Genomic DNA, 12,717 nt, shown 5'->3' on the forward strand with positions numbered 1-12,717 from the left:
CAGGTGTCTTATAAGAGCCAATTAAAATGAAATCCAAACTGGAGCTTTACTCCCATGTGCTCCATCATCTGAGAAAACAACTAAGTCAAATAATTCCAAGTATTTAGGAACTCATCGTTATTGAGAACTATTAGTGTCATGCTACAGAAGTTCTAATGGTATGTTATGCTTAAATCATTTTAATTTACCGTTTTAATGACTATAAAGGGTACAGGTCATAAATTAAACTCATATTAGATGTTCCAAGGAGAGTATGAAATTTTATTCTCCCCTTCTACATAACTAATTCAAATGTATTTTACATTTTGGGGGTTTGAATAAGTAGTTGTAAAAGAAAAAAGAAAACCTATAAAGTATAGGTATATAACTTAATAATTTTCCTTTTTATTAATACTTTATTAATACTTAATAATGTTCCTTTTCACATGAAAAATGACAAAGTCTAAACCACTCAGTTTTCCAATTAGATTTTTTAAAATACAAACATATCAATAACAACAGGAAGAATGGCAAAACCTTAAATTACAGAATCAGCACAGTATTTCCATTTCTCACATTCTTGTTGTCTTTCACATTTGAGATACTGATGTTGAACAAACCTCCAAAAAAGAGCGAGATATCGCATTAAAAAGTTGTTCCAGTGTCACCTTGTATATGTAATTTCTAAGAACCACTTCTATCAGAAGGAGGGACTTTGAGCGGACTGTGGGCAGCTGGTTGTGCTACAATGGGAGATGAATAACTGGGATTTAAATAGTGAATACTGAAAAATAAAGGAGAGACCTGGAAGAACTGATGGGTTTAATGAGGTCATTAAACTGAGCCAGCTGGGCAAGTCATCTAAAACTTTTAAGTGTGTGAATCTTTGTTTAGTCACATAAGTCAAATGTTCTCATTCCCAAACCTGTTTTGATGGAAATTAAACATTCAGCATTTCTAACAATTCTGTCAAACTGCAGACAGATATGGATTAGCTAATACCCCTGTATTTTAATAGCCTATGAAAATAGCCTTTGATTTGGTTATAAACCTAACTCAAATTTCATTTTGAGTATTAATTTAATCAGTATGAATATTAAAAAAGTGATTATACATAATAAATGGCAGCTGCTATAGAAATATGGTATGAAATAAGTAATCCTATGTTTTAAATTTGTTTAATTTGTGTGAAACTGTGGCTTAAACTTACTGAAAACAAACAGGATTTAGGAAATATTAATATTATTTTGGTTTAGCTTTTAGCTTTGCTGCTTTTTTAGCAGTATTTCTGCACTTTAACAAGAGATTCAACACAGAAAAAAGTCCATTAGTCATCAAATAGAGAAAATACCAGGGACCTTGATCTTCTGGGATAAATTGTGGCTATGTGTGACATTTAGATATTTTTCATTTTTTAAATTACCTCCAGAAATACCTAGTGCAGATACTAACAATTAGTGATAATGATTATGCAGTTGAAGTTTCAGCGTTTCTTTGTCTCTCTTTGTTGCTGTTGTTTCCCAGTGAATATTCTTTACCCAGATTAGTCGCATATTTCTGTTGTTGGGATTTTTTTTAATGTAAGGAATTATGGGTGATGACTCAGAATTAGCTGTTAGAATTAATTCTATCAGGAATATATTCGTTGGTTTGTTCTCAGGTAGTAATTTATCACATTTGAGTAGAATATATTGTTAATTCTCCAAGTACTGACAAAACAGCTCTCTGAGATACATTTATGCATGTTTGAACAGACCAATTTATATTTCCTGCACATTCTGGGGTTCTGTGGCTGATGTAGAAAGGCAGACACTGAAGTCTGAAAAAGCTCGCTGTATAATTAAGCGATAATAGTACTATTGCGCTGTTTTATGAGGCTGTAACACAGTCCCCAAATGAATAAACCATGAAGCCGGAGGCTGCGTGGTTTATTCCGATGAGGAAACTGGCTCATTGCCAGGAGCATTGCTGCAACTGCACCATTAGTATGCTATCAATGTTTAATTAAATAAAATTTGGTGTGGATTCTTGCACACGTTATGGAAAATAATGTTTTAGTTCAAGGATTAAGAGAAAGCGCCAGCAGAAGCGTGTGGGGTCGCTGCTCTCAAGGTACAAGCTGGGATGCTGACAGGTGAAATGTTCTATTCAATACACCAGCCTGGGAAATCAGAGGGGATTTTCGAGGTGCGAAAGGTACTGAGATGAGAAACACCATATATTGTGTCAGTGTAGTGAGATACCGACGTTATCCGCAGTGCTACTATCTCTTCTGAATTTTAGAGCTAGGGGATTAAGGCTGAAAAAAGCTAAATGAGTTGTACAGTAAGAAGCTGATGTTTTGGTCCCTGCTCCAGCTGTGATCGCTGTCGTGCTTCTCTGTAAAAGACAGATGGAAAGATTTTTTTGGGGAGATACACAGCCCTAAAAGACTTTGAAATACTTGGAAATTTATCCGTGAAGCCCAGCAAGACCCAGGTAAGGGCTAGCAGTGCACTGCTGTGGATCCTGAGACAAATCTCCATGACATCCAATCCTGATAGCTCTGCTGAGATTTCCAGATAAAGGTATTAATTTATTTTAAATATTTGGATGCAGATACCTCCTTGTGCTCGCAACTGGATGGAGGCCACAATTCAGTTTATAAATGGCCAAATAGCTATCAAACTGCCATGGGTTTAGCCAACAGCCAGTTTTCCAACAACGATCTAGAGATGAAAGTCTGTGGGTGTGCGGTTATTGATCCCCTTAGACCTCTCGCTGCACCTCACCTCTGTTGAGATGTACTCGGGGAATAAAAGTGGTAGAATAGCAGCAAACAGGTTGCACCTGCTTCTTCGGGAGATTAAATAAAGCAATAAAAATGCTACTCCTGCCATAGAAACCACTCCGGACTTTCATTTCCAATGCAAGCATCAATAAATATTTGTAAGCTACATGGATCAAATGTCTTGCATCACATCAGCTAGAAATGCTGCAAAAATGAAAGATTATGATATGCAACAAAATCAATAACCTACAGTAAAGTGTGGAAAATCAAATTTAAATAACAGTAGAAACCTAGATGTTTAAGAATAATAACAATTAAAAAAAAAAAGAGTAAACGTCTATGTTCCTTTAACCATGTGCTTCAGATGACCAGGTTCTGCATTCTGCTTTGAAGCTCTAAGGCTGTGAAACATTCACAAGGGGAACACAAAATTAGCAACCAACGCAACTGCTTAGGACAATTAGTTGGAATGTTTTAGTAGAAAACTCCACATTTTTTAATTATGAAGTTAATATGAGGGTGCTGTTTTGAAGTGTTAATTGAAAACAGGACCAACTATTTCCTAACTAGTCCTATTAAAAATTTTCCTCATTGAACTGTAGTAAACAAACAAAAGATTAAGATAAAGATTTGGTCAAGGCCTTAGAGTAAAATTGAAAATAATTATAGGTTTCTTCATGAAAAAAACAACTTTGTTCAATAGGTACACAGTACCAGAAAGGAGCTACATATTGTTATTTTAGTATATTCATCTGCTCCTATCTCTCATATTTATGCCTGGATTTATTTATTGCACACACTGTGGCACAATATAGCGTGGCTGAACGCTATCCTACATTCCCAAAATGTCAATAAGACAAAAAAAGATCAATACAGAAACACACGGCAAAAAACAGGTGCAGAGAGGAATCGGTGCTTTCAATGGCAGTCACCTCTTAGTTCCTTACACTTATTTTCAAGCAGTGTATTTTCATTACATCAAATTTCCATAGTAGACAACAGGAATGTAATAGTGGCAGCTGGATGAGAATTATCTTGAAGGACCACTAGCTAATTCCTAACAAAATGTGGGTTTTTTTATATGTGCTACAGATAGATTGATTGAAAAATCCAGGTAAATGTTTCTTCATTTTCTTTCCCTTTGTCCTTCAAGAGAACTATTGAGGCTGAAGAAGCACTGAGACCACATCTTGAGTCACATCATCTCTTCCAGAGGCCTCGTGCCACTTTCTGTTGGGTAGTAAGTGCATCAATGAAGTGAAGAGCAAACAGAAAAGACATTCGGTTCTGAAGTGGATTAGGCTGTTCTAACATGACAAAATATCTTGGGTGGCTGCTGCCAGACAGCTCCAGCAGCACACTCAAAGGACTTTGTAATACAGACCAATAACCTAATTTTCACTGTGTTTCATCTTGTGGTTCCACCACTCTCCTGGCACAGTCAATCAGCTAATATAATGAAGGGATAAAAACAGTTGCTCCATTTTATAAAATGATTATATATTTTCTCAACAGAGAAAATGAGAGATCAAAGACCAGGGCTGGCTAGTTGGGTTTGGTGTTTTGTTTTGTTCTGCTCTTGTGTAGTTAAGCCTACTCATCCTGGCCTTTTTAGTTGAGATAATCAGTATTTTTTCCTTGATGCATTTTGTCCAGTTTTCTACATTTTGTCTTTTGCTTAATTAGAACCAAAATAGTTTGGATTGCTGAACCGAATGGAAGTAATTTTTGTCAATTCAGCATTACTGTTGCCGTGCGGCCACGCTGAGAGATGTTAGAGTTCAAGTACCTCATCCTTCAAGTTCTCTCTCTTGGCTGAGAAAATCTGTATCATTTTGTAGCTTCCTAAAATATTTTTTGCTTAGCTGTTGTTTTGAGATATGTGCAATCCAGAAGCTGATAGAAAAAGCAAAGGTGTAAATATTTTCCTGTTGGCACCCATGGATTCATTGAAATTGAAGTGATTTATGCAAGAGCAGTGCATTCTGACCAATATTCGTGTCAGAAACTAGGAGCAAAAGTAATTTAAAAGCAGGTGCTGTATATTTGTTTGTTTTACAATGTCTTTTTATCATTAGACTTATTTATATTCTGTAGAACATTTCTGATGAACAGAATACAGAAGTGCAATACAACAGGTAATACCTCCCCCTGCCGCCAACTTTGAACATATCAGATGCACAGAAGTAGAAGAATAATTGGGTCTGTGGAAGGAGAAGAGGACGGGGATTGAAATTCACTTTTCTAGGGCTCTTTAGAAAAACAACAACAAAAAAAGTCACATTGATATCTCATGTCTGAGCCCAAACCTGGGATCCTCCCGTGCTGAACTTTTTAGAATCATAGCGCCAGAGAAGAGTTTAGGTTGGAAGGGACCTCCGAAGGTCACCTAGTCCAACCCCCCTGCAATGAGCAGAGACATCTTCAACATCTTGGACACCTGAGTGGCCCCGCAATACAAAGAACTCCTCAACAAGGGCTGCAGGATGCAGATGCTGCATCCCAGTGGGTCCTGTGTCCCCTAGTGTCCCCATATGGCCCAAATGTTTTGGAGCCTATAGCCTCCTGCTTGGATGTGTGCCTAGAATGTCCCTATGAGCAAACCTGGCTAAGCTAAGCTTGGACAAAAAGAGTGGATAATTGAAAAACAAGTATAATTTGCCTGTATTAGATATAGTAACAAAAATATATATTACTGTGTTGAAAGAAAGATGATGGACAGAAGTTAGGAGTGAGTGTGGATAATCTTAACTTCTGGCTGTTACAATTCAGCACAGAAATCTCAAGTGGCAACTGAAGAAGAAACAGTAAGATATAGCCTGGCTGCGCTGGTCCTGAGTCACGGCAGTGGAGAGCGCGTTGTGTTCTCGAGTGGTCCTTTTTGCAGAAGAGCAATCAAACGGTGCTGCCGTGTTTTGCTTTGCTAAGAGCCAGAATTCATCCTGCCGTGCGGTGTAGCTTGATCCTTGGCAGAGAGGCATTCAGCTGAGCTTGTTACATAGCGTTCGAGTGGCTTTTCCAGCACATACACGATAAATGCAGCAGAGCGAGCAAGTGCTGTACAAGGTAACGTGTGGCTGTAAACAAAAAACTTCATTTCAGTGGGAAGCTGAGCCAAGGTACTGTTTTTTTTGGAGTTAGGCATATTTCAGCTGGTGGGTTGTGTCAAGTGGAATTCGGACCAAAATAATAGTATCCGAAGAGATGCAGGTAGAAAATTGTGAAAAGGTCTTAAAGCTGTTGCCACGGTACTGTTGTTTGTTGGAGAAATTCAGGCTGGAACAAACATTTTCAGCACAAAAAGGCCAAACATTGATGTAGCCACTTTTTGGTGAGGTGAACAAAATTTTTCATAATCGTAATGTTATTTCAGTGTATTACAGGAAAGCATAATGTATATTACAATTTAGGAGTTTCAGTACCATTATACTGCAGGTATCAAAACCAGTTGCATGATTCCTTTTATTTTAGAGCAAATATACCTGAAAGTGTAGTTATTCATCCAGGCTTCTGGTTTTAAATAAGAAAAATATATGTGCCCTTAAATTACAGTGATAAAATAAATTGAAAGTACTTCTTGTCTTGCAAATTTCAAAGTGAAGTTGTGAAGTAATAGGAGTTATGCTCCTTCCCAAAAATATTCATAGAGTCTGCATTTTTAATTCCCAGAGCATATCTCTGGCTGTTGCTGTAGCTATAGAGAGAAGTATGTACAGGAATATCTAACTAGAAGAGATGCTACGTTTGAGTAGGACTGAAGAGAGAGATGGATGGTGGAGATTAAAGCCTGAATGTCTCTTTGGCATTACCATAGGAGAGGCTCAAAATTATGCACAGGGCAGGTGTCAGTTCAGAAAAGGCAGATGGCATTTTTGGTGCATCAGCATCATTAGTTAGCAGAGGACCTTGAAAGGCAAAAATCTGGGGACAGAACGGCCTTACAAAATCAGCTCTCCTTTGAAATAACTGTGCCAGGAACACGTTCACTTCTGCAACTGAGGAATCCACAGGACAGAAAAGATGTAAGAAAAGATGGTTGTTACCTTCTGCAGAGACTCCTTTGTGAACTCCTCTGACAGGTCACCTTGACCCGAATGTTTGCTGAGGCTAATTGGTATGGAGCTGGAGCTACCACGCTTTAGCCCAAGGTCTGTCAATACATCACTGCCGAGCGAGGAGCGAGCTCTGCCTTCTCCATGCTTCTTCCCAACTATCACAGCAAATAAAGAAATATTTAGCTATTATAGGAATTAAGAAGAATATATACAAGATGCTTTGAGAATTAATAATATTATTAATTATTGTTGTTTCAGTAGAAGCATATACTTCAGCACATTCAGAGAAACCCGTGAAGAGGCAGAAGGGCTGAATTCATTTTGTATTCTTTTTCTATTAGAGGTGTTTTGGAAAAGCTGTGCTCCAGATCTCAGTCTCGCAGGTGTCTTTGTTGGAAATGTGATCTCTTTAGAGCATATAGGATAAGATTCAGCTGGAGATGAAAACGTACGTACCAGCGTGCTTCAGCTCACCCTTCGGCCATTTTGCTCCTTCTCACCCCACCCAATAAAGTAAAAAGAGACCTGGGAAAAAAAAAAAGATGATTTTGTCTACATTAAAATTCATGAACAAATGGTTTGGCCTTTAATCTCATAAAGTCACAGTGTTCGCTTGAAAGGACAGCTCCTCACACACAGAACAGGCTGGTTTAAAATATTCAGTAGTTGTGAAGGCAACAGGGCCCTTTTTTGGAGTAAGAAAGATGGACCAAAGAGGTAGGTTTGTACAGCTCTGAGTCCGCTATTTTTTTCCTCATCTCTTTTTTTATTTCTCTCTCCAACACTATAAATCAGTTTTCTGAAAAAAAGTATTAACAACATATCTGGCAAAGATGTTGATGACATTTTCATGCTCACCTTTGTATCTTGTTGCTATCATATAGTATATTCTCAGCAGTCTCTGTGGGCTCATTTATTTCCTAATTTATTTGGAGAACTGCAAATATTAAAGGTAAAATTAAAGAAAAATGAAAACTGGGCTGAAAGACGTTATCTTCGACTTGGTGATGCTAGCAGATAGACAAGATAAAATGTCAGATTAATAATACCATACTTCAAAGGGCAACAACTTATTTGAGGGGTTAGGAAGCAAAGTCCATTCTTTTTTCTCATAGTTTGTGGGGAAAAACCAAAAAAAAATTACATTTACTGGGAGCACACATAGCATTTTTCCACATTGCCTGGGGAATGGAGACACCCGAAGAGGGGGAAGAATGGGCTGACACAGCGGACATCACTTCAGGTGGCCACAGGTCCCAGGGATGCCACAAAGGTCTGGTTTTAGAGGGACATAACACCACACTTTAAGTAAGTGTTATGAAATAAAAAGCTCGATTACATCCAGGAACAGGTGGCCAACACCTCTCAAAATAGCACCACTCGAGTGTTGAATTTCACTTCTGAAACAACTGGCTCACTGTTTTAATAAATGGATAAACCGGTGTGATTGCGGAGGCTGCATCCCCAGGACACATTTAGTACGAGGTCAATGCCCTTTGTTTTCATCACGCAACGCGCCATTTTAGATACCAGGCCTAATTGGGGATTGACTGGCAGCATTAATGATAAAACAATATTCCAAGCCGAGCTCACGACTTGCAATAACCGAATACCATTTGTGGGATAGCTCTGGGAATCTCCAGTGTGAGCACGGAAAGTCCTGCAGTTTTCTCATTTAATTAAATTTAAATCTATGGGGACCGACAGTGCACGTCTCGGGCTTATGCTTTATTTTACTTGTTCTTTGCAGCTTAATGTCACTATAAAGTAGTTTTAAATCAACATACAGTCTTAACTGGAAATGAAGCTGACACCTAGGTACCTTTAAATAAGGATTTTTACTAATTGCAGCACTGAGTATAGGAAAAAATATCTAAGATGACATGTAGTAATAAAACACTGAACAGTAGCACAAAGACACACTATCATTTTCTCTTATGGATCACTTGCAGTTGTGGTTGCCTGGAATTTTTTACTGGAAGGGTTCACTTTCACTTGGTTTTCACTTTCACTTGGTTTTAATGTTACAAAACAAATCATTAAGGGGAATTTTCTATATCATGCTGAAACTTGGCTCCTAAAATACCTCAAACTTTTGTGAGTTAAAGGGGAAACTCTTCTCAGTGCTGTTTTATGAACAGACACCACTTCTAGGCATTAGAATGAGTTGTCAATACAGATATGGATACAGATATAACCATATCAATAAAAACATACCCACAGTACATGATTCAATACTTCTTAGAGCCGGTTTCAGCTGAACTATGTTCCTGACCAGAAGTCACGTAACTCCACAAAATTAGTCAAGTTGCATTAATGCAACATTGACCAGAAATAGTGTTAATTGCTAAATCTAGGACCATATAAATTTGTATTTCTGGGCATGGAAAGCTAACATGTAATTGTTTCATGTAATATGATCCTTTTTAATATAGTGAAACCCTCCAAAAAATATCTCGCAAATCCAAATTTGGCTCCATAACAAGCTTCTAAAATCCCAGTATGCACATAGACACTTGTCAGAAATCAAGACAAGATGCTAACACATCTGACAGTTCATTTCCACTCTCCATGCTGTCCCTTCTCTCACCTCCTATCTATTAATTACACTGCTCATGATCAAAACGAACTCGCCACTGCAGCACTTGATTAGGACTTTTCTTGCAATAGTAATTTCCCATTGGCAGACCCACTGTGGTAAGAGGCACAAAAAACAACAAGGGGCTATTCCTGGTTCCCCTGATGTGGGAAACTCCTGATGGGAGTCAAAGAGAGGTATAGAATATTGAACATGGGGGGGGACCGAGAATAAAGGTGGTGAACAAGAACAAAGAGCAGCAAAGCAAGCAGAAGTAAGTGGAGAGGAAAAGTGGAAATCTACAGCTGATGAAAGAAGGGAGGGGTGGTGGAGATAAAGATGAAATGGAGAGAGGGAGAAAGGAGGCAGCAATGTTGCTTTGCAGAGGTATGATTACCAAACACTTAAAAAGAAGATAAAATACCTGCAGATATACAAGGTAAAACAGACCTTCATAAGGTCTAATTAGAGGCAACTGGAGTAGGTAAGTTATTTAGCCACTGCAATACGCACTTCCACAAAAACTAGAATTTATTCCTGATTTTCAGCGTTCTTATTTGTTTAGCAAATAGCTATGATCTGTCTGCCAATCCACGTCACCCTTCACCACAGGTTCACAGACAAGATAACAGCTTTCCACTTCGGTTTGCTCGTGTTAAATTGTCAGCAAAGCGCACATCCTCCCCTCTTCTCAGCCTCCTGTCAAGTCATGCATTACTTCGTTCTTTTTTCCACCTCTCCCCCCCAGTGCATTATAGGCTGGTAGCTCAAGTATTAAATGGAGAAACAGCAATCTGGTTATAAACAAGACAAAGGGAAGGATTCAACTTTTCCTATATCTCAGGCACTACTTCAACTTGTAAAGGAGAGATCGGACTCCCCTTTCTTTCTCCATCTACGTAGGAATAACCACCTCATTTTGAAGAATGTACACAAAATAATGGCAATTCATCCATTAAAAAGGATTAGACACAATATTTAATGACCATATTTGCTAGAGAGTAGTGAGAATCATTATCAGTTGAAGGTGGGAGAATATGGTGGAAAAATTAATAAATTATAATAAAAGATAATGCCAAACAAAGACCTTACAAGCTAAGGAGTGCTTGAACTGAGTGCTTTTATGGACAATGTTGCTGTTCTTTCAATAAAGACTTTCTATTTTTGGCATAATATATAAACCAATGTCACAACAGAAACAAAATGATGCACATCTGATGTAAAACATAAAACAATCTCTTTCTCTATGGGCTAACTGCTTCTTAAATATTATTTAGCATCAAATAACACAACGTCAGAATTTGATACGTGCCTACAGAGAGATTCACCTCGTCTCTGCTCTCCCAGCTGATTAATACCCAGGTACAGTCTGAGCATCACTCTGCACTGTCCATTTTATCCTCCAAAAGCAGCCATGATTAGGTAACAGCACATATTTGATACCTGATCATCACAAAAACATGACAACACTTTTCTAGTGAAATTCCCAACAGTGTCAAGCTAATAATATCTAGATGATAACAATGCAGTTTGTTCTGTGTGAACATGTTTTTCTACGATGCATCCAATATCAAGAAGAAATCATTCTAATCATGTAAAAACAAACAAGCAAACAAAAACCTGCTCCAGGACACCATTTGTATACTATTTTGGACCAAACTTTTTTAACACAAAGACAACATAAGGTACTGATGTTTGCAGTTCTACTCTGACTCTCTGAGAAAGACTGATGTACTGACGTTGCTGCCCATAATTCACACATTTTTGATAACAGTAGAAATGAATGGACTCTGTAAGGAGTTTTAGGATTTACAAAGATATAGTATTGTCAGCCTTCCTTGGAGGCTTAGATAAGATATTTTATAGAGAAAATCATAAGATACTTAAATACAGAGAAAAATTACTCGAACTATTTCTTTCTCTAGTTTCAGAAATAAGATATATATATTTTTTTAGGTAGTGTGTTTAGGGCCTGATTTGTAGGTATCTCACCTCTCATCCTTTCTCTCCTGGGTGCCTTTATCTTTCGTGAGGATGGTCTGCCACAGCAACCTCTTCTTCAGACCTTCCCTCGAAGTTCAATGCATTGTAGGTCTAGTTCAGAAAAAGCGTTCATCCTCTGTCTTTTCTAAAAGGGAGTCCAAGAGACAATCCAATTATTAAAAGTATATAATGAGTGTATGCTTATATCTGAAGACTTGCATTTTTTGAACCGTATTCATATCAGGGACAACCAAGTTTTCTACGAAGAGCAAAATATAATTTTAAAAATAGAGGTTAAAAAAAAATTAGGTCCTTCTTAGTAGACAGCTGATTGTATTTAGCATCAACCTTGACCGCCTTCTCATTTCCATCTTACAGGTCTATGAGGCAGCTGGCGTATATTGGAGCTGACAAAAACGAAGGTTAATACTCAAGAATAACGGCTGGAGATGCCTTGAAAAGCAAGCAAAATGATACATAATACTATGAATAATGTACATACCAAATTCCACTCACTGGGCTGAAAATGCAGGTGACTTCAAAAGACTCAAAAAGTGCAGTTGAACATTTTGCTGCAAATTGAACATTTACTTTTAAACTAGGTACTAGTTTGGAGATACAGAAACTATGTTTGCTGCCTCAAAAATATAATGGGTTTTCACTGCATCCAGATTTTGCTGTGTCTTCTGAACTGAACAGTATGATAGACATGTTTGTCATTTTCTTTTTCTAGGGCAAGAAAACAGCAATAAAGAACATTGCCATTTTTCCTATTATATCAAATTCAAGGTTTCATAACATCAGTTTGAAATAATAAAAAACAAATCTAGTACCCAAGCACCAAAGCCAAATAAGAACACGTTATATTACTTTCGAAAACATTCTCCTTATAAACCATTGCAAATTAAACCTTAATATATTTGTTAATTTCAGAAACAATAAAATATTGTTTCACATTGCTTATTTGTGTGTGTACACATTTCTTCTCTTAAAAGTTGATTTGTAATTACTGTGAGTTTTATAGCAATTTGGAGGTTAGATGCAGCGGTGACTTTGTACATCTCTGTATAAACCTTTTTTCAGGTGCAACATCTGTTGCTGTAGCTGAGCTTTAAGTACATACATATTTTCAGGTAATGTTTTCTCATCCATAGCAAGGCTTAATTTGTTTTCATGTTCCAGATCTCTCGCATTATTTAAAATATTACATGATTGCATAGCTAATTTTGCAGTTAACAACTGGCCTTCCAACCCTTTGTGGACGCATTCCATTCTTGCAAAAAGCCTCCTGCTAATCTCATCCGTACTTCTCAATGATGCTGTGGAGAAGAAGTGCTGCTTGGCTTGGTCTC

This window comes from Patagioenas fasciata, chromosome 9 (assembly GCF_037038585.1).
Source record: "Patagioenas fasciata isolate bPatFas1 chromosome 9, bPatFas1.hap1, whole genome shotgun sequence".
NCBI classification, from domain to species: Eukaryota; Metazoa; Chordata; class Aves; order Columbiformes; family Columbidae; genus Patagioenas; species Patagioenas fasciata.